Below are 21,558 nucleotides of genomic sequence, written 5' to 3'. Positions count from 1 at the left end.
CCGCTCGGGGTCACCGTCTCCGCGGAGACTGGAAAACAGACCGACTCGACCCCGCCTGGGAAGGAGAAGTAACCGGGCTCACCGGCCAGGCTGGGCTCGGACTTGGGGGGGGGGGTGAGGGTGCGCGCGTGCCCACCTAGTCACCCCTCCTTCCCTCTCCCTCCCTCCCTCCCTCTCCCCGCTCTATCTCTCTTCCCCCTTCTCCTTCACTCCCTCTCTCTTCCTCTCCCTCCCTCTCCCCCTCCCCCGACCCCCTTCCCACCCTCCCCGCGAGCTCCGCGGCAGTGCAGACTCGGCCGCGGCCGCGGCGGGCTGCGGACCTCGCGGGTCGGGAGGCTCAGCCTGGGCTCCGCGGGGCCGGGGGTGCGCTCCGAGGCCAGCGCAGCGCTCCGGACACGAGAGGCCACGACGACAGTCACGACCGCCGCTGTTAAACGGTGGGGTGAAGTGAGCCGTCGTGGCCGCGCGGTGCGCGGAGCAGCTCCCCGGGTGGAGAGCGGCGCGGGGGGCCGGCGGGGGGCTGGGCCGGGCCCGCCGCCCGGGAGCTGCGGTGGACGGGGGTCCCCGCCACCTCTTCGTTTTCTTCTTCCTTTTTCCTTCCCGTAGAAGAACGCCGAGCGGATCCGTGCCCCCGGGAGGAGCAGAGTCGCCCGTGGACGCGTGAGGAAAGGTGAGTGGTGAGGAGACTGGGAAGCACGGGAGCAGGAGGTTTCCACGCCTCGTGTCCAGCCACGGGGCTGGCCCGGCCGCCGGGCGTCCCCGGCCGCGCACACCGGAGCTGCTGGGGGACGCGGTGACCGCCAACTCTATCTCCACCTCTCCGCACCTTCAACCCTGGGTCTCTACTGCGCCAGCAGAATTACTGATGTGTCGAATGCCTGCCTTAAGTAAACGCCACTTGCTCTTCTTTTCCAAACAAACTTCCTCCGAGGAGATCAGCTCCAGGCGAGCCTCGCCGCCCCGGAATGTCAAAACTCCACACGGCTCCTCCGCTCCTGCTTCAAACCGCGGTGCTTTCCCATAGTTAGCATCCTTGATTTGGAAAAAAAAAATTCCCTAGAATTTTCTGAAATTAGTCTTCCTAGGTATAAAAAAAAAACTTGCTCCCATAGCTCGATGACTTCTATATTTTCAAACAATTGCTACGCTAATGATAGCTTGATTACCTGGTGATAAGCAGGGGTGTTACAAAAGAGGTGTGAACCATCTTATCCTTTCCGTGATCAGAAAAGGCTACTTTAGCTAGACTCTTCTTCTTCCCTTCTAGTATTCCGTCACCTCTTTTGCATTTTATCGAGTAAATTAAACAAAAAGGACAATCTAGGTGCAGAAGACCGTGAGAAATAGGGTGCTGTAAGATAAAGAAGGGAAATGGAAAGGAAGGAAGGAAGGAAAGGAAAATAAAAGAAATCCCTCTTTAACACCCAAGACTTAAGGGTGTTTGGAAAGTACAGTTCTACAGCTCCTCTGTATGGTTTTGAGACTCAACTTGCCGATTATCTTGCAATTGAAATAGCCACCCAGTTTCATGTCATTTATGAAAGTGTTGGTTTAAAATAGCAACCCCAGGGTAGTGAATTACCCTGCTGGGCAATAAAGTTGGAGTTGACTCAGGGTACTACTGGTTCATGATCACTTCAATGACATTAAAGGAATATTATTTCTCATCTGCAATTCCAGGTATCTCGTTAATGGAGCAGAAACAAACAAGCAAGACTTCTCTGATATTGAAGGAACCCCAGGGTTGATAGCTCAGCATTCCACCCCCAATGGAAGCCATAGCACAGCACTGGAGGTGTGCTCAGACTTTCTGATTTCCAGCCTCACGGCTTAGCCCTGGTGCTGCTTCCCAGACTGCCAGGCTCTCCTGCTTTCCCCGAATTTGGGGCAAAGGGAAAATAGATGGGGCAGGACCCAGAGACGGGGGAGAGCTGAGGGTCAGAGGAGGCAGCACACACCTCAGTCAACAGTCAGCTCCCTCTGCCCAGGCTGGAAATGGTTTTAACAGGCGGTAAAATTTCATCTTGCGGTGTCAAATTGGGGTCATTTTGGGGTTAGAGTTCTCAGTGTCGGAGAGGAGCTGTCCAGCTGCGTGGGCACTCATTAACTGCCAAAGATCTGTTTCAGTAAAAACAATCCAAAGACAATCAGGAGGCTAAAGACCTCTATACATAGCATTTACAAGTGCCCCAGAACAAATATGGACGGTGAGACCCATTTCTTCAGAATCCCAAATCAGCTCCTTAGCTCTGGAGAGGGGCATGAAGAGAGAGAGAGAGAGAGAGAGAGAGAGAGAGAGAGAGAGAGAGAGAGAGAGAGAGAGAGAGAGAGAGAGAGAGGGGGGGGGGGGGGGGAAGAGGGGGGAGGGGCCCAGGGGGAGTGAAAGGGAGGGGAGTGAGCCTCTCAAATCTAAGAGTCTGTTTTTAATCACTCTTTTCTTATTGAAGCATCCCCCCTAGACTTCTGAAAACGGCTCCTTTTCCATTTTTCTTTTTGACCCAACACGGAATGCTATTTAGGTAACACTTACGATTTAAAAGGAATAATTTAATCCTTCCATACTTAAACAGCATTGTTCTTACGGAGAGCCTCTAATATATGTGAACTGAACGTTTGTAAGCTTAGGCATAATGTTTGGTGAATTTCTCCATGTTTCTGAAGCTGTTTCTTTTACGTTTATTTCATTTGATTTTAATGCATTAAAAAGTGTAGCTCTTTTGGAAAAATAACTTTCGAGGTTCCTCTGAACTGTGAAGTTTGAAGAGTTAATCTGTGTCTTAACATCACTGGATTTAAATCCGGTTTTCGTCGTCTTACAACAGTTAGGAAAAATGGTACTTTGTAGAGGAATACATAAATACAACCTTGATCTCGTTTGTAGCTTCAGGTAATGTTTTAGAGAGAAATATTTTGTACTAGGTAAATTTATTTATTGTTTACTCTGGAAGATTAAGAAAGTTCTGTGTTCTGATTTGGAAGAAAGACATGAATCCTTTGATTTTAAAAGATTCCTTATGGTAAAAGCAAAGTACAGTATTAAAATGAGAGGCTAGAGCTATGAAATAAGACTTGTGTTAGGCTAACTCCATGCCAGTATTTGAAAGTAAAGAATCATGTGGGGGGAAAAAAGTTAATTTTCTTGCTTAACTGGATCGAGCAAATACAATGGCTAATTTGGTTTTAAATACTCTTTCTCTCTAGATTGCTCCTCTGTCCCCAGCTCCTCTCTCCAACCATGGCCCCTTTCTCTGGCTTCCAGAGAGTGTATCATTTTTTTCCTTGGGCTTCCCAGTGCACGTTTCTCCACTGTTGTGTGAGGAGCCCCGAGGAAGCCGTCCCCAGCCGCGGCCTGGGGCGGACACCGAGGGGGACTTCCTAGGGCCACCGTCGTCGCGCTTTAATGTATACATTTTAGTTGGCAGTTCCCGTAACGCGCTCGTCACGCACGCGCACCCCGCCCCTCGGACGCAGCTCTCCCCGGTGCGCGCCGCTGACCTCCCAGCTTCCACAGTCGGGGGGACGGAGCTCCCCGCCGCCCGGGCGGCTCTCCCGGTCCCGTCCCCTCCCCGCCGGGGCCCCGGGCGGGGAAGGGGCCTTGCTGGTCGTGCATGTTCTTGCTGGGGCTTTCCACCCTCCACGCTCGCGAAGTCACTCTAAGTGAGGTCTTCCAGCTCGGCCGCGCGGGGCCGCGGCGTCTCCGCGGGCGGCGGGCGGCCCGGGCTCGCCGTCGGCAGGCCGGCTGGCAGGCCGGCCGGGCTTCTCCGTGCACGGCCCTCTAGCGCTATCTGGCGGGGCTCCAAGCGCGAGCGCTCGCGGGCTCCCTCCTTCCCGCCCGCTTCCCCCGGCCGCCGCCGGGCCCGGCTCCCGTCCCCGCCTCCCCGGCCCGCCTCCCGGCGCCCAGCTCGGCTCCCGCGCGCACGGCCTCCGGGGAGCGCCCGGCGCGGGCACTTGTTGCTCATGCCCCCGGCTCCACGCGAGCTCCTCCGGGCTGCGGGGAAGACGTCGGGTTCGGCGGCCGGGACCGGGCCGGGGCCGGGGCCTCCCTCCGCCCGGGTAGCCGAGGCTCGCCGCGCGAGGCCCGCTTCCGTCCGCTTGTACCGCCCGTGCGATCCAGGCGGGGGGACGCGGTCGAGTCGTCAGCTTCACCCCCACCCAGCTCCAAATCCCCGCGATCCTGAGAGGCGTGGGGTCTAGAGAGGGTACTCGGGGGAGCGGGGCGCGGGCAGGTGCGCCCCGGCCGGGCTCCCCGCGCGCCCCCCGCGCACGCCCTCCGCTCACTCCGGCGCGGCGCAGCCCCGGGAAGGCCGGTGACCCGAGGGAGGGCCGTGGTCTGGCTCAGTGTTGACCTTGTCCTCGCTGGCAGGGTGGCCGGTGGCGAGCTCCGGTGCATCCACCGCGGGGCGGCCCTCTCGGAGCCCGGCCCTCCCGGAGCCCGGCGCCGGCGGCCGGGGAGGAGGAGCGGGCGCGGCCTGGCCGCCGCCGGCCGGGACTGTTATTAGGTCATCGTTAGGTAAGGTGAAAGTAATTGCCGCCTGTTTTTACTTACGATTGACCAGCCTGAGAGTGATAGATCGATTCCGAGTATAAAAATGATGTATCAAAACATCAATGTCGATTATTTGAAATATTGTAGTCGAATTTTTTATTGCTTCATCAGTTAAGTGTCTGGAAGCGTGGCGTTCAAACATATATTTATGTTGTCAATACTGTCAGAGCTGTCAGCGCGACGACCCCGGCTCTGCACGGCGCCTCCAGCCCGCTCACTGACATCGGATGCCCACCCGAGGACGCCCCACCCCACCCACCCCTGCCAAGTCCACCCTAGCCCCTTCGGAGGACTCGGTGGAAACGGCCACTGCCTTCTTGCATTCAATTTCCCCCACCACTTCTAACTCCCAAAGAGACATCTCCTCCTTTCTGCCAGCCGGGCCTATGGGATGGAACTTCTTCCCCATGAACCACTGGGGACTCAAATTTAAAAGCCCTAGCTCAAAAAAAAAAAAATCATTTAAGCAGGGAAAAAGTCCCACCCATTTCAAAGCCCCTCTTGAGCCACACTTGAGTGTGGACTCCACCAGGCCGCTCTCTCACTGGCCCCAGAGCCACCATCAAGTGACCCGCTTTCCTGGGAAAACGAAATACACATTCTTTCTAACTTTTTTAATTTAAAAGGCAAAATAATAGAAAAGGAAACTATGTATGTATGTATGTATGAATGTGTATATATATATCTATATGATTGGCACATTTTTACCTTTAAAAGCTTTTGAACTCACTAGAAAGAGACATGTTGGAAGCAGAATTGACAGCTTTAATTCTATCCACTTTCACCCTGCACATCAGAGGTAATCATTTGTTTTATGGGATGGGTATTGGAAAGGCGGATAGAAAGCTCAGATCCACCAAAGTCTGACAGGAATCCTAGAGAAATTAAAACTCTCCTGTTGAGACAGGAACACCCCCATCCTCCCCATCTACACGAATTGAAATTTATAAACTCGCGTTCTGCCTAACGTCATCCTTGTCATCCCCCCCCCAGCCCCAGGACGCCGAGCGGGGTGGGACGGACAGGACCCTCGTGAAGCAGCGGTGAAGATGTGTTCTGCGACCTTCTCTCCAGTACTTTCCACCGTCCTTTAATGTCATCAAGGGAAGCAACACTCACAGATCGCTTGGCTTTACAGTGAAAATGTTTGTTAGTATTTCAAAAATCAATGGAAAGCCTTTCCATGTCCAAAAACATTGGAAATGCAGTGCCCAGGGCCGTCGGGCCCCGCGTGCGCGTTCGGGCGCGCAGCCGCGCGGGGCCCGCTCCCTCGGGCGGCTCGTCCCCGGGGTCGCCCAGGGCTCTGTTTACTTCGGGGGTTTTAAACCTCCCCGCCACGTCCAGGGCGATGTCACCTCCAGGAACTCACCAGCCTTCCAGACACTTGCAGTGGGCGGTGGGATCTGCCCGCACCTCTCCCGCCCCGCGGGGTCGCACGCGGGGACCGAGCGCGGCTCGGGGCGGGGGCCCCTGGGGAAAGCGCCCGGGCGCCCCGCTCGCCGCCGGTGCTCGCAGAAGGGAGGGCGGCCCCTTCCTCTTCTTTTTTAGGTAATGCCTTTGGGAAGAAGTGATATTTTTGTGTCATCATTAGTTCAGACAATAAAAATAATGGGAGAACCGGTTGGAATTTCTGAGTTTTTAATTACGGTTAATTTTGTAGTAGGCCGTAAAATTACGAATGCCCCTCCATGAAGTGCGCTCCCTGCTGTACGGCGTTTAGCTACCATTACTCCTTAATCAGTCGGGATGTGATCAGGAGCGCGGCTCCCCACCAAAGGACGTCCTTCCGCGTTACCTTCCCGCCCGAGTAAGAGGATTAATTCCGGTAACGAGGGGGATCAATATGTGCATACATCTCCCGGCCCGCGCACGCACCCTTCTCCCCGTGCGGGCCGGGGCGGGAGGGGGCGCCGGGGGTGCGGCGGGGCCCCACGCCCGCGACGCCCCGCGCGAGGACGATCGCGGCCTCTCGGCCCCGGGGGCGCGGACGGGCCGGCGGGCGGCGCCCCCTCCCCGCGGAGGCCCGGCGCGTCCACTCCCGCGCTGGGGCGCCGGCGGCGGGGCCGGGCCTTCCCGCCCGCGCGCGCCCCGCTCCGCCCGGCCCCGTCCTCGCGCCCTGGCCACCGTCCCCCGCGGCCGCCGGCCCGCCGACCCCGGGCCCGACCCGGCCCCGCGGCCCCCGCGCCCGACCACCGCCGAGTTAACTTTGCCTCAACAAAGGAGCCCCCGCCCCGGGCGGGCGCGTCCCGTAGCGCCCTCCCCTCCCCAGCGGGGCCCCGGTCCTCTTCTCCCCCCCTTCCCCGGGCTCGGCCGGCTCCCCGGGGAGGACTGCATCCGGGCTGACTTCCGGGGCGCTCCCGCGCCTTCCTCCGCGCCCCGGGCCGGGGAGTTCCGCCCCCTCCCTCCCCGACGGCTCCGCCCGGCGCTCGCGCCCCGGAGCCCGGAGGCCGCCCGCCGCGTGCCCGCCGCGTGAGGACGGGGTCCCCGGCTCCCCGGGCGGGCAGGCCGGCCTCGAGCCGGGGACACCCCGGGGACTGGCGGGGGCACGAGCGCGCGGGATCGGTCCGTGGAGAAGGGCACCCCGGATGCCCTTTAGTTTGGAGGCAGGTCAGGGGGAATCTACTCTTCTTCAGAGCCTCCCTGCCTCACGACCTTGACCCGGGAGTGAGTCCTCGAGGGCGGCGGCGGGGGGGCGGGGGGCAGAGCTCCTACCGGACAGAGAGGAAGGGGGGCAGAGCTCCTACCAGACAGAGAAGAAGAGGGGGGGGCAGAGCGCCTACCAGACAGAGAAGAGGGAGGGCAGAGCTCCTACCGGACAGAGAGGAAGGGGGGGCAGAGCTCCTACCAGACAAGAAGAGGGGGGGCAGAGCTCCTACTGGACAGAGAGGAAGGGGGGGGGTCCACGTCTGGGGTGGAAAGGATGCCAAGGAGGAGAGCAGAGGAGGCCGGGCCGGGCTCTGGACTTGGCCCGGCTCGTCCCAGGCTAGTTACCCATCCCTAGGTCATCCTGTGCGCACCTTCATGGGATCCCGTGTCCACAGGGTGGACTGGCCCACCGAGGCCCACGCTGGGAACTCCCATCACCACCTTCTAGCTCTCTTGGAACACGGCACGGGTGGCTTTGTAAGCGATGGCTAGCTTACATTGCCAGGGCAGGTGAGCATGCATTTCTTCCCTCTCACTATGTTCCAGGCTCGAAAGATGACTCGTCCCGGGAGTTTTCCACAAATGAGGACGAATGTGACACTTCTCTTGGATATTCAGCTTATTTTACTTCATCTAATGACCTCAAGTTTCATGCACATTGCTACAAATGGTAAGATTCCATTCTTTTTATGGCAGAACAATATTCCATTTCCTTATCTACTCATCCATCAATGGACACCTTGGCTGGTTCCATATCTTGACTCATTTGAATATGGGAATACAGGGGTCTCTTTAGTATAAGGATTCCATGTTTTTTGAGGAATTGTTAGATCTTCTGGAGGTTCTATTTTAGTTTTTTTTCCCCCCTAGGGCCTGAGCACTGTCCTTGAACTTTCTCAAGGCTAGATCTCTACCACCTGAGCCTCAGCACCACTTCCAGCCTTTTCTAGGTATGTGGTACTGAGGAACTGAACCCACGTCTTTGTGCATGCTAGGCAAGCACTCTACCACTAGGCCAAACTCCCAGCCCTCTATTTTAGTTTTTAAAGGAATTTCTATACTTTTCCACAAATGGTCACACTAATTTACACTCCCACTCATAGTATATACAAATCTTTTTTGTCTCTCCCTACATATCCGTTTTTTCCTCTTTTTTTTGATAATAGGCATTTTGATTAGCATGAACTATCTCCTTGTAGTTTCGATAGTGAGCATACTTCCATATAAACCTCGGTCATTTCTTTTTTTCTTTTCTTTCTTTGTTTTTTTCCCCCAGTCATAGGAGCTTGAACTCAGGGCCTACCCACAGTCCCTGAACTTCTTTGTGCTTAAGGCTAGTATTCTACTGCTTGAGCCACAGTGTCACTTCCAGCTTTTGTTGAGAAGTTTACGGGAGCTAAGAGTTTCTTAGTCTTTAGTGCCCGGGCTGGCTTTGAACTTCCATCCTCAGGTCTCAGCCTCCTTAGTGGCTGGGAAGACAGGTGTGATCACTGCGCCAGCTCCTGGTGGTTAGTACTATGCCTTATTTTGATAAATGTCTCTTCAGACCTTTGCTAGTCACATGTGTTCTTAGTTCCATATGTATTCTATGTATGAGATAAACAGATGGTAAATGTCTCCTATTCTGAACGTGCTCTCTCTTTTCTAGTCCTGGGGCTTCAACTCTGCCTGGTGTTGTCCCCGGTGTCATGTGCTCAAGGAACAGCAAGCTACCTCATGAGCCACAGCTTTACTTCTGGCTTTTTTTTGGAAAGTTTATTGGTGATAAGACTTTCCTACCCAAGCGGGCTTTGAACTGTGATCCTCAGCTCTCAGCCTCCAGAGTGGCTAGGGTTACCAGTGTGAGCCACCAGCACAGAGCCTGAAGCTGCTTTCTTGTTGGCTGTTCCCTTTGCTGTGTCTGTCTGCACGTTGGTGCCTCGTAAGCTACCCTCTTTTTGGACCTTAATAGTCTCAGGAATTAAATCAGTGGGACGATATTTGCTATTACTGCTCATTTCCCCAGATCTACTCTTTATTTTCCCCTATTCTGCTCCATGTCCGCAGGCAACAGCATGGGTGGCTTTAGCCATGCTTCCTGCTGGGTTTGTCCAGAATGGGCAGCGTAAGTTCTGAGTATTATTTCTAGGGTCCTGGTAGGCTGGCTTCATCCTCACTACACCCTGAGTGGCCCTCTTCCCAGAGTCTCTTCCCCTCGGGGTTTTCTTCTTACCCTGCCCACACCAAATGAAATACAGTTCCTTTATGAAGCTCTCCTAATTTGATATGTATCATGTGTTTACTGTGAAACCTCTACTGATACCCCACCTTATAAACGTGTTTGGAGGATGGGAGTTAAATGAGATGATTCATGTAAAGCACACGGGGCAGGTGTTTGCATGCAGTAAAAGCTTAATAAATAAGACTTTCAGTTACCTTACCTTTACAAGAATTATCTGCTGCAATTCCCTCAATTTTATTTGTGAGTAGCGCATGTGTCTAATTAGCCAAAACTCTGCACCGTGGCCCTCTGCACAGCATCTTGGCGAGTCAAACCTACTGAGCAGAGGGAGCCGCTTTCCTCACAGGTGCTGGGAAGAGTCAGATGTGGCGGAAGTAAGGAGCGCCTCCACATCTAATGCTTTGTCCTAGCCAATCAGAGCCCAGTAATTTCAGGAAGGAAGGGGTGAGCATGTAACAGGGAAGCAGCGTTTGCTTGCAAGGCAAAAAATAAACTTAAGAGTACAATTTGGAAGTTTGACTAGGAGACATAGTAATGCTGGAGTGCATTAGAATTAGAATGCGCTAGAATTAACGTTCAAATACAGGCTGATTGCAGATCTTCAGTATGGATGAATTTAGTAATTTTCCATTGTCTTTGTGTGTGTGTGTGGGGGGGTCCATACTGGGGCATTAACTCAGGACCCGGGTGCTGTCCCTGAGCCTTCTTGCTCAAGTTAAGCACTCAATCCCCACCACTTGAGCAACATTTCTACTTATAGCTTTTGTGGTTAATTGGCGATAAGAATCCCACAAACATTCCCGCCCAGGCTGGCTTCAAAGGGAGATGCTCAGATCTCAGCCTCCGGAGCAGCTAGAATGACAGGCATGACCAGACTTTGTAATTCTTTAGAATATACTGCCGTGCTTGAATTCCTCTAGGTACAGAACACCAAATCCCTGCCCATGTCTACACTGTTAAGATGATAAAAATTCTTTAATCAAATCATTAATTCCTATTTTCAACCACTCAGAAAAATACTATGTTACAGTATTCCTCAGGAACACTTCATGGAGTTGACATATGAAGGATAATTAAGTATACTCCTGGATTCATTGATATTTAAGGGGAAATACAAGTAGGTGAACAAACAGATTTTGGTATGAACAAAGATAGAAATACACTGAGGCAGCACTGAGCAGGGTAGAGAAAACTGGGAGCAAGAGGTTTTCCCACATCAAGCTAAAGTCAGCAGAATCACAGTCTAACCACTCCTTAGCCTTCTTAGTATTTCTAAATTATTGCTATCAGTTTATTAAGATTTAACTTTTGCTCATGTAAATATTAGTGACAGAATAGAAAAAGCCTATGTAATATTGTATTTCATTCCTCTGTAGCAGGTTGGCTGAGGAATCCGTTGAATGAGAAAAAAAAAAAAAAAACAAAACTGAAGTACTGTTTCCCTTGGTGACTACAGTGTATAATGGGGAAAAGTGGGATACATTTAAAAGGTGATATTATTCACAGACTCCTTGGAAGATGTTAACTTAAGAAGAGATTACATTAATGTACTTTACCAATTAGGCTTTATTTATATAGTGAGTTGGAGCAGGCTTATTTGAGATATAAACATTTAGTTTGAAAACTGAGTGGAAATCCATGCCTGGAGAAGAAACATAAAATAGGGCCATCTATTTCCAAACCCAGGATGCATTTATATACAACTGGATGTGCTAATAAATATAACAGGACTTAAATGGGTTATTTCTACATACTCATCACAAACCGGTCATTTTCCATCAAACCTGTAATTGATGTCTAAGTATAATTTACTTTTCCATGGTAATATGCTAAATATTTGTGTCTTTTTAAGTCCAAACTATGAAGTTGTAATTCTCATTTACACTGCTCTTGGTCACAACCTTGATCCTTCCTCTTGGTCTTAGTCTTTCTTTTTCCACTCAATCCCACATCTCCAACCCACCTTTGCTGTGCATGTGCATATCCTAATATGCTTGCATATATATATATTATACATAATATATATATATATCTGTTTGCGTGCCTTCCCAACTGAGCCACCTATAATTAAAACTATAATACAGACCTTCCAATTTCTTTCAGCATCTCAGTGCTCAGGCTCAGTTTTTATCCGCATCTACCATCCATTCTCTTCTTCCTTTGTGATTCTTACTATGTCTCCTTTGGTTTCCTGACCATTTTCTGCCAATTATCAGTCACATCTTGATTTACTCAAGACATGTATCCTTTTTGTTTGTTGGAAAGAAATGCGTGCTTATTTAAGACAGAATCACAAGGCAGAAAAGTACAAAAAAGAAATCACTGCTATCCAAACAGAGTTGTTGGTCAACGTTTATGTATTTCTTTGCATTTTACTCTATGAGTCAATCCTTTTATATACTTCTAATAATTGTACTTGCCAAACATTCACATTCTATTCAAGTGTGAAATTCTTTGTGAATTGCGGAAGTCCTCCATACGCTAAGTATCAGCATTCACTTTTCCACACTGCTTTTCTTGGCCACTGCTGTGGTTTGGACACCGAAGGTCCCCCTCAGTTCTGAGCATGGAGGACTTGGTAGAACTGTCCAGAAGCAGGACCCACCAGGAGGTCTTGGGGGTCCCTGGAGTACTCTTGAAGGAATGTGGGACCCAGCCCTCCCCCCTTCTTTGTTCCTTGGCTTGGGGGACAAGTGACTTCCCTCTACATGCACCACTGTTGTGACGGGTCATAGGCCCAAAGTAAAGTATCTGTCCAAATGTGGACGGAAGCCTCTAAAACTACCACTCACAATAAGCCATTGCTTTTACAAGTCAACTGTCTTGGATATTTTATTACAAGGTCAGGAAGCTAACCAACACAGCTATTATATCTATTTGGTATCTTTAGGTATGAGGTTGTCATCTAAACTCAATTCTTTTCTTACATTATTAGAACTAGACCAACAAAAACCTATATATCTAAGGCAGCATCTCATTTTATATGAGGGACTTAAGTATGGATGTATTTTGCTATCAATTAGGAATACTAGAATTGATTCTTTGTATAAACTGAAGGATGATTCTATGTGCACTGATATTTTGACTGTGGGTTTTGTGTGTGTGTGTGTGTGTGGAGGGGTTGGTCTTTGCATATTTAACTTTTCATGACAATGTAAATTATTTTCCTGAGTGACTGGACTAATTTACATTTTTTGTCTGTCTGTTGTGGGGCTTGAACTAAGGGCCTAGGGCCTTGTCCCCAAGCCTCTTTGTGCTCGAGGCTAGTACTCTAATAATACTCTGAGCCACAGTACTTCTTCTAGTTTTTAAGTGGTTCATTGAAGATGAGAGTCTCACGAGGACTTTTCTGCCATGGCTGGCTTCTAACCGAGATCCTCAGATCTCAGCTTCCTGAATAGCTAGGATTATAGGTGTGAGCCCCCCCCCCAATACCCAGCTTAATTTACATTGTCACTAGTGACATCTTATTCATCTACATTCTTCCTTGTTTTTTTGGGCCAGTCCTGGGCCTTGAACCCAGGGCCTGAACAATGTCCTTGGGCTTTCTCAAAGCTAGAGCTCTACCACTTGAGCCTCAGCACCACTTCCAGCTTTCTCTATGTATGTGGTACCGAGGAATTGAACCCACATCTTTGTGCATGCTAGGCAAGCACTCTACCACTCTTCTTTTTTTTTTTTTTTTAACACGCCGTAATCTTTGCCAGTCTTCTTTGCCTTCTTCTTTTGTTCTTCTCTTGCTCCTCCTCCTCCCTCTCCTCCTCCTCCTTTCCTCCTCTGCTTCTTCCTTTGCTTCTTTTCCCCTTCCCTCCTCTTTCTCTTCTTGACCTACCATTTGAATGTGGACAGGCATCCACTTTTTGAGACAAGCTTTCACCTGACTATCCTGGGCTGGCCCAAGGCCACCATGCCGCCTAGAATGGTCTCCCGCTAGACATGTCCCCGTGTCCACTTCCACCTGCGGGATTGCAGGCAGGAACCACCATGTCTAGGTCTGGCTGGGTCACTGATGGCGTTGTTGAACATTTACACAGCACTGGTGAGCCTCCGCTACGATCCACTTTTTATTCTCATGTCCTCTTCTCTGGAAGGGCCTTTATGGGTTCCATCTACCTGTTCATGAAGTCATCTTTTTTTATCATTCATTTTATAAACTCCCTATCACCAACATTTTCTAATTTAGTTCATTTGCAGGGTTTCTGATGAATGGATGCTTTACATTTTATTACAGATTAACTGATGAATATTTTGTGGCTTGTGTTTTTGTGTCTTGAACAAAAGCTTCTTTTGCAGAGGTTGTATAAAAGCTTCTTTTAGAACGGCGTTTTTCTGTAAAATTCTTTGACAAATATAATTGTGTTTTCTTCTTAGTTCAAATTCATTACTAACGGGATTGATTTTTGCATGTAGGAAGGAGGTAAGAATCTACTCTAATTTCTCTGTATAGGTAATCAACATCTTAGCTCCACTACTTTCCCAGAGGTCTTGAGCTCAACTCTCTCATTTATCAGTTTGTCCATAAATTGGGCCTTTCATTTCTGGAGATAATAACATTGTCTGCAGAAAATGGCAGTTTTATTTCTTCCTTTCCAAGCTTAAGACTTCTGTCACCCTCCTTCCTTTCCTCTCCCTCCCCCCTCCCTCCCTCCTTCCCTCCCTCCTCTTCTTTCTCCTCTCTTCTGTGCTGGCTGCCATTGCCCTATCTAGAACCTGATCTCCAGGACAGGTTTGAAAGGAAGCATTCTTAAGTAGAGGGCATCATTCACTCATTCCGTAGGAATGCTATTTACTGCAACAGATAGATAATAATCTACATCAGATCAAGAGACTGTTTCCTCCTTAATGACTAGCTGAGGCTTTGTTTTACCATTTTAAATAAGTATTAAGCTAGGTGATTTGTCTATATTTTCCATTTTTATTTTTTCCTTTGTTACTATTTCATTTATAGTTTTTTCAATATTGAGCTCCTTTGTATTTCTGGGCTATGTCCTGGTTGACTGTGATACTATCTTTACTGTACCCACCCAGATACAGATTAATATTGTGCTTAGAACTTGTAAATTTCAATTGATGTGAGAAAATAGCCAGGAATTCCATTTTCCTTCTTCAAACCTTTCATTATCTTTGCCTAATTTCGTTAGCTTCTTAAAAAGCCACCATGGTACAGAGGTTTTATTGCCTCCAAATAATGAATTGAATTACAGAGGATTTTTCTCCATTTTATTCTCTAAATTACTGGTCTATCAGAAAATTGATGGAAGACCGGTGGTATGGCTCAAGTAGTAGAACACCTGCCTTCTCAACATGAAGCTGACACTAGTGTCATTAAACACTGGTATGGAATTTACGTATAAAATAATATTGGCTTTCCTTTAAAAAGTCTTAATTACTGATTCAATTCCCATAAAAATTATTATCCAAGAATTTATATCTTCTATTTCTTTTTTAGTAGTGGCCCATAAGTTATGTTATATGGACATACCCATTTCATCTAAGTTTTCAAACTGGTTGTGTAATGATACATACAGATAAGTCCTCTAACCATATAATGTCTGTGGTATTGTGCAGATGTTTCCCTTTTTATCCCTAATGTTGTATGGCTAGAAGAATTCTATTAGCAAGGTAGGTCAGTTGACTTTCTATATCTTTAATTACAGGAAGTAGTTTTAAAATATAAAGCTAAGATTTTAAAAATTAGGTAGCTTCTCATAGATTTACATTTGGTATTCATCCCTATAGCTTTGTTAGCCCGGAGTCAGATGACTTTCTAGGCTATGACCCTAGGCACAGCTCAGGCATGATGTGAGTCTGGCCCTTTAGATAATATCTAAGAATGTCTCCAGACCTATGAGTCCATACATTTCAAGGCAGTAGAGAATACCTGGTCTCTTCTCTACTGCTGATTCCTGATAAGATTAAGTCAGGGTTCACTTGGGGCGCACAGGGTGGGAAGAGAGGATGGAACAAAACGCAAACTATGAAAAGCACATCACTGGATTTTTTAGTTGGGTGTTACTTATTGTGATCATATGACATATGTCCGAATGTTTATAAGAGCGAGAGCAAAATGGGCTTATTCTTCTTATACCTTAAGCTTGAGTACAGCAACTAAGTTTTGTGTATTAGATTAAATGGCTCAAGTATAACTAGGACCACAAACTCATCAAACATGTAAGGAAACCATTGTAACTTAGATTGCATGTCACTGGACTTTATGTCTTCAGTGCCATTCTGCTTCAGTTTATGACTTCCAGAAGGCACACAAGGTAAAATTCAGATATATAATAAGCCTAAAACTCTGTAAACTGTGGGGTTGACATAGGTTACAGAAGTCAAGCACAGGTGGCGTATTCCTCTTGAATTCTATTCTTATAGAAGCCAAAAAAGAATACTTCTTGGGGTTCTACTGGTTGTTTGGGAGAGTGGAAAAATCTTCAAGTGTTTCCTTGTTTCTGCCTGTCTTTCCTTTCCTTCTTTCTTTCTTTTCTTCTCCTCTCTCTCTCTTTCTCTCTCTCTCTCCCCCCTCTCCCCCCTCCTTCGCCAGTCCTGGGGCTGGGCACTGTCCTTGGGCTTTCTCAAGGCTAGAGCTCTACGCTCTACCACTTCAGCCACAGCCCCACTTCTGGCTTTTCTATGTATATGATACCAAGGAATTGAACTCAGGTCTTCCTGCAAGCTAGGCAAGCACTCTACCATTAGGCCAAACTCCCGCCCCCCTCTGTATCTTTTTTCTATTTCAGAGTGATGGAAACATTGTGGAGATACCGGAAGCACACTGTAGAAAAGGCTTAAGGAGTCATAGTTTGTTTATATGCTGTTAAACTCAGTTCAGAAGCTTTTGGCCTCAATGACTAGAAAATCTAATTCTAGTTGGCTTACACAGTAAAAGAATAAAGTTGTTTTCCTACAAGTATACCAAGAGGAAGAATGCCTGATTCTATTTTTATAGATGCTGCTGTGGGAAGATGTTTGATTAAAATAAATTCAGATGGCCCCAGCAAAGTTGCCCTCACCTCTCTTTTCTCCTGTGGTCTCGGAAGGCTCCCTCAGGGATTCTTAACCAACCACTGGCTGGACTCCCCGCAATTATTTAACTGTATTATTGAGCCACGAAAGAGGAGCTGTCCAACTGATTGGGAGAAGACCAACTTGGCTTACCCCACCACGCAATTCCCTGCAGACTAAGCGTCTTTGGGAATAGCTTGTTCTCTCTTAAACACTGCCAGCCAGAATGCTCAATCTTGCATTTGAATCATTTTATTTAATTCACACAATGATATGATATAGGTGTACTACTGTTATCCTTTTACCATATAAGGAGATTGAGGCTTTCTGAAATGAAGCAACATGCTTTAATTCACACAGCTACTTCATGGTCAATGATACACATTTCTGGAAGGATAATAACCCTGAGACATTTACAAAATGATGAATGTGTTGCTGGCCAGTCTTTAAGAATTGTTCATTCATTGTATCAAATCTGGAAATGACTTAATTGTACAGTGGAAAGCAGTTGGTAGCCAACAACTTCTTTGTAGCTTAAAAGGCAGTTTAGGAATTGAGCACGATACAAATTAGGGACACTCACACCTATTGCATATAATTAACTACTGGCAGAAAAATGAAGCTTTCAACTTTTTTCTTTTGGCAGAGCAGGACGTTTAAATGTTTGGATTTTTCTTAGAAATCACAGTTGAGTCCAATAATTATGAAAAGGACATTCTTTAATCCATGGTTTTGTTTTGTTTTTCAGTTTCCCTTTTGTTTCCCAAACAGGTTTTGTGACAAGAAGCAGGGTCTCCCTCAGCTCCGCCAGGCAGGGTCTCCCTCAGCTCAGCCAGGCAGGGTCTCCCTCAGCTCAGCCCTGGCAGGTGGCTCCCTGATCTCCTCCCTGGGAGCCTCAATCTCTAGAGACATGCCTGCCCTCCACAAAGTCCCGAGGGTCTCCTTTAGCTATCATCATCTGGAAGACATCTAAAGGGTGTTTGAGTGCTCAAGGAGCATTAGGTTTCATGTCTCACATTCCACAAGGTAAATGGAAGGTTGATCCACTGTGACAGGAGGGGATCACATCCACAGGAACTTCCTCCCTCCACGCCAGAAGGAATCCCTTCTTTCTTTTGTGTAAGACTCAGGCTCATGTTAAACTTGTGGATTCTTTCCTAGAGACACACAGTTCAGCAAAACTAAACTCATCCATTGAACTTAACATCAGCTGTCAAAAGCATGCCTTTTTTTTTTTTAATACTAAAGACTGGTTGCAAAATGACTGTGCTTGCTGAGCAGCAAAATACACAGACGAGGCTGAGATCAAGAAGAGTCAATCATCAACCACTTTTGTTGTTTTTAAATACACTTACTATGCTTTTAAAAGGTATTATTTCAATAAAACAATTCACAAATAAATACAAAAGGGCAAGTGTAGAGACATATTGCAAGTAAGCATGCATACCAAAAAGGTAAGTGCAAATTAGATTTGAATATTCATGAGTCACAAATCATTGATGGTTTGAAATAATGCAAAACAGCTTTATAAATGAGGTTAAGGCGAGGGACATCAAAGAAATGTATCGCTAAATCAATAGCAGTTTGATTGTGCATATACTTGTAAATTGTGGCTCCAGTATATGTGACATGGAAGAAAAAATACTGTGTATCCAATAGAAGAGGAAAACTTATAAATATTCCTTTTGTATGTTGTGTTTTCACAGTTTGTCACGCCTGTGAGACCAGCCATGGAGAAAGTGCTTGGACATCAGATTCCCAACCAAGACAGAATTTCCTTTTTCTTAGACAGTCTCAGTCCTCCGACTTGACAGTCCTTGCTTCCTCTGCTAAATGTAATTCAACATGCAACCGTTTCTGTAGCTAATTTCTTTCCAAATACAGTGTAATATCTCGAATACATAAGGTTAGAAAATGGCCCAACTTTAAATCCCTTCATGCAAAAATAATTCTCATCCGAGAACATCAAGTTCTTGGTGAATGCTTTTCTAGTAGAAGGAAATGAAAGAGCTAGACACCACTGGCCTATAATCCTAATGGCTCTAGAGGTCATGTGTGGAAGGGTCAAAGTTAAAGGCCAGCCCACATACAAAGTTCTTGAGCCCCATCGCAAAAATAAACATCAAAAAGTTGGGCTGGAGGAATGGCTCAACTGGTAGACTGCCAGCCTGGCAAGCATGAGGCTTTGAGTTTAAATTCCAGTACCACCAATTTAAAAAAATATAGTTTTTACGATATTTTACGGTATTAGATAACAATTTGAAAAGTTATTCTGAAATAACATAAGCAAGCATGGTATTTAAGCCACAATGTTTTCATTTTGTTCAGCATGTAACTAGTCATTGACTTGATACCAGCAATACCTTTAGGGAATGCGTCTATGCTCAGATAAAGCAAGTGATAAGTAAGATATTTCTAATGGTAGGACCTACAAATTAAAGACTTATTTAGGGTTTGCCTGAAAGTAGAAATACTTCCAACTGATGTGTCTAAGAAGTTTACATTTTGATTATCATTTGTAAGTCGCCAAATATTTCTCAAAGACAATGCCCTGCAAGACCTCGGTTGTGTGCGCTTTCTTGGATGATAAAATTGGTGACCTCACATGAAAAATCACGGTACGTACAGTACTAATTTGAAGAGGCTGGGAATTATGGTTGGCTCAGAAATTAATCTGTTTTCTTGTGAGATCATGCTTTTACATCTTTGAATTTAATTCCAAGATGTACAAGCCAGGTGAGCTATAACTGAAGAATTTTTTTAATATTGTCTCCAATCCCTGCTGTGTTGGGAAAAAAGATAACCTCTCTGTCATTCATAATCGAAAATATAAAAATTCAAAACCGATGGAGCTGGGGAATTTAATGTCTTTACTGAAATTTGCAATTATATTTGCAAATCCTATCTTGTAATCCAACTGCAAGAAATGTATTGGGTTTTTCTTTGCAAAATATTTCCACGCTCTTAAAATATTAATTTCTACCACTTCTTTCAGTAAATGTTTTGTCATAATATTGGCCATTTAAATAACCAAACTTCTTTAAAACTGTTCAGCCACAATACTGACTTAACAACTCTCTGTAGCAGGGGTCTGTAGAGGCAAGCAATATATTTTTCCTCTAGAAAGTTATAGCTAATATAAGCTTTTTTCAGAAGGAGGTTAATGTGCAATGATTTTCAGCAACTCTTTTGGTGTGTGTGTGTGTGTGTGTGTGTGTGTGTGTGTGTGTGTGTGTGTGTGTGTATGTGAAATCATTTCATCTCTAAACTAAAGCATTCTAGGTTAGCCAAGAAATGGCTATTTCATTCTCCTTTCATACAGTCTTTGAGATGAAAGTCGGTCTAATTTCCTTTTGTGTTTTTAATAGTTGGTTTCTTTATTCTTGCAGTGCTGGGGGATGAAATCCTGGCCTTGGTGACTGTTAAGCAAACATCTAAGAGACAGCTCCAGCCCTTATTTGTTTTTATTTTTGTTTTTGAAGTCTAGGCTGACCTAGAATTTACCATCTTCCCCTGCTTCTGGGAGCTATGATTGTTCTCACATGCCTTTCTAAACTGGGAGTGGAGGGATAGGGGAGAGGGTTATTGCTACGGACTTTGGTTTCTACAGCACAAAAGTGCCCGACTAGCCAATTACAGCATTGTGAGAAATTTCTGTAGCCATTCTCTTTGTCTACAATGGAGAAGTTACGGTACAGGAACTGTCATTTCTAATAATTCAATATCAAAATGAAAGAATAGAATAAAAGACTTAGCATCGATTCGGAATGACTTAACACTAAATGGTTCTGTTTCTGTAAGTCTTGTCTGATCATGAAAAAGAAAGTCTCTCTCCATCGTAAAGGTCACCTTGGGATCCCTGTGGACCTCGTGTTCATTTTGCTATGTAAATACAATTAATTTTATCATGAAAGAACAGTGAAGTGACAGTTAAAGGCTGTTCTGCCACTAACTGCTGAGATAAACTCGCACAAAGTACTTCAGAACCTTAGAATCTCTACTTCCCCAGTCAAGAAAGAGGTTGGCTTAGAGGTAGTGATTTTCAAACTCATCTCAGTCCCAGGGACTGCAGCCTTAGGGGGAGAAAGATCACTTAGCCATATTTTTTATGGTTTGCTTATATAGGAAATTAACAATTCCTCAGAAAGCTTACTGTGAAGAAAAGGAAAGGACATTAAGTTAGAAATTCTGGCTGTAGCAATAACTTAAGTGGTCTAACACTTGCCTAAGCAAGAATAAGACTCTTAGTTTGCTATCTTCTCATGAGAGGGAGGGAGGGAGAAAAAGAAGGGAGGAAGGAAGGGAGCAAATGGGGCTTCAAAAATCACTGAGTGTTAGAACTGCTCCTCTTGGCTTGTCCTCGGAAGTGAAGAGGTAGTAGAAATAATTCCTGAACCCTTGTAGAAGGAAGATTAGAAAAGCCAAACTTGTGGAAGTGGCGTTATGGTTCAAGTGGTAGCGCGCTAACCTTGAGCTGAATTGCTCTGGGACAGTGCCCAAGCCAGAGTTCAAGCTCTGCCACTGGCCAAATCTGGCAGATAAAATCTCACTACATTTTAAGACAACTGATGTTCTATAGTTCTGCAGCTGCACAACATGGTGTCATGCTTCTCAGCGAGGCCTGCTCCTTCCCTGGTCCAAGGGCCCATTCAGCTGTGGTCTCACTGAGTCACAGCCCATCCTGAGCAGGGCAGCACCTCTGAGCTTGTGGTTGAGCCTGCCTTGGCTTCTTCTCAGCTTTCAAGATCTCCCTCAGAGGTCCTGGAGTGGTCAGCATACTGGACAACGAACGACTCCCTCCCCGCCTTTCCAGAGCATGTGAGTTAACCTCGTGACCCTTAAGGCCTCGCACCATAGCAAACAGCCTTCGAGGGTCTTCCACCTGTCAGAAGGCTCTGAGCCATATTTGAATTTTTTGATCCAGCAAAATTCCTAGGATTTTGAAATACTAAAAATTTTTTTCTTTGAAGATGCAAGCAGTACAATTATGCTGTTATTCACATAAATACTAAAAGACTGAAATACGTTTTCTTTTTCTATCTTCCTTTTTTTTCTTCTTCTTCTTTTTTTTTTTTTTAAAATCAGCCATGGGGCTTGAACTCAGCATCTGGGTACTATCCCTGAGCAACTTTGCTCAAGG

The 21,558-nt window shown here is 46.8% G+C and overlaps 1 protein-coding gene and 1 long non-coding RNA gene across 5 annotated transcripts in view; one reads left to right on the top strand and one right to left on the bottom strand.

The window, feature by feature from the left end:
• The window catches only part of Meis2 (Meis homeobox 2), a 378,408-nt gene that overhangs the window by 171,344 nt on the left and 185,506 nt on the right, over positions 1–21,558 (bottom strand). The gene's annotated exons all lie outside the window — the stretch shown is intronic.
• Positions 6,985–20,970, top strand: LOC150046670 (uncharacterized). Its single transcript, XR_016532629.1, has 3 exons — positions 6,985–7,210; positions 7,739–7,862; positions 18,125–20,970. It is a non-coding gene; the product is annotated as an uncharacterized LOC150046670 (long non-coding RNA).

The sequence above is a fragment of the Megascapheus bottae genome, chromosome 25, assembly GCF_031878675.1.
Source record: "Megascapheus bottae isolate mThoBot1 chromosome 25, mThoBot2.hap1, whole genome shotgun sequence".
NCBI classification, from domain to species: Eukaryota; Metazoa; Chordata; class Mammalia; order Rodentia; family Geomyidae; genus Megascapheus; species Megascapheus bottae.
This window is presented reverse-complemented; position numbering and strand designations above follow the sequence as displayed.